This window comes from Vanellus vanellus (assembly GCF_965231255.1).
Source record: "Vanellus vanellus genome assembly, chromosome: 1".
Lineage (NCBI taxonomy): Eukaryota > Metazoa > Chordata > Aves > Charadriiformes > Charadriidae > Vanellus > Vanellus vanellus.
Genome location: NC_138905.1, coordinates 202,125,913 through 202,127,119, shown reverse-complemented (window position 1 = coordinate 202,127,119; position 1,207 = coordinate 202,125,913).

Here is a 1,207-nt window from a genome sequence, read left to right as displayed (position 1 = left end):
CAGGCTTTGCACTTAATTCAAGGGGCTGCTGGAGCCGTCCTCTGCCTCATGCAAACGTCCGCATCGTCCCCAGTCCTCCAGCTCTGCCCAAGTGACCCTTCTGCAACAGCAGGAGACCCTTCTATCCCTTTCCTCATTAATGCAGCTGTATCGCAGTGCTGCAAAACCACAATAACATCAACCCTCGGCATCATAAGAAGAAAGAGAAATCCTCTCCCCCCTCGCCGGGTCTCTCCTGGCGGGTTTAAATAACTTTTTTTTTTGGGGGGGGGGGGGGGAGGGGAAGGAGAACACGTACTTAGCACCGGCACCCCCGTCCCCCCCCCTCCCCCCCATGCCACCTCCTGCCCGCCTCTCCCTTCCCCCCACCGCGCTTTTAAAAACTTGCGACGAGCCCCGGGCGCGGGGACCCGCCGTTCGCCCCCGGAGCGCCCCGGCCGGCGGCGGGGACCCGGCGCTGCCCGTTCCCGCGGCGGCATCCCCGAAACCGCCACCGCTCCCCCCCCCCGCCCCCCCCCGCCGGTACCCGGCTGCGTCCCGGCCGCCCCCGGGCAGCGCAGGGGCAGAGCGGGAGTGCTGCGAGCTACCGGGCCGGGGTGGAGAAGGGAAAAAATGCGGCGTGGGCGATAACGACCCCCATACAAACTCCCCCCGCCCGCCCGGGCTCCCAAACTTCCCGCGACCCCTCCGGTTCGCCTTCCGCAGCTGAGTTTTCCAGCCCGGTCGGGACAGCGGCAGCGCCGGTTACCTGAGGGGGGGGCCAGGGCCGGGGCTGCGCTGCCCGGGGGCGACCGCGCCTCCGCCTCCCCTGCGGTGGGGCCGGGGCCGGGGCCGGGCTCGGCTGTCGGGGCGCTGCCCGCCCCGCTCCCCCCGCCAATGTCAAGGCGGGAGGCGGGGGGTACGACACTCGGGCTATGCGGGCATCTCCCGAGCAGCCCGCTTCCCGCAGCGGGCGGGCCCGGTATATTTAGCATCGCGCCGTTTTTTTTTTTTTTTTCCCATTTTTTTTTCTCCCTCCCTCCCTCAAAGTTTCGCCCACTTATTTATTTATTTGCCTGCGTGCAGCGCGCTGCCGCAGAGCAGCAAAGAGCCGCTCCGCGCCGCGCCGAGCGCTGGAAGCGGCTCTGTATTGCAGCAGGTAGGGCTGAGCGCTAGGACCGCGGAGAATCCTTCCAGCGGCAATCAGGACTACCTTAAACCCAGCCCA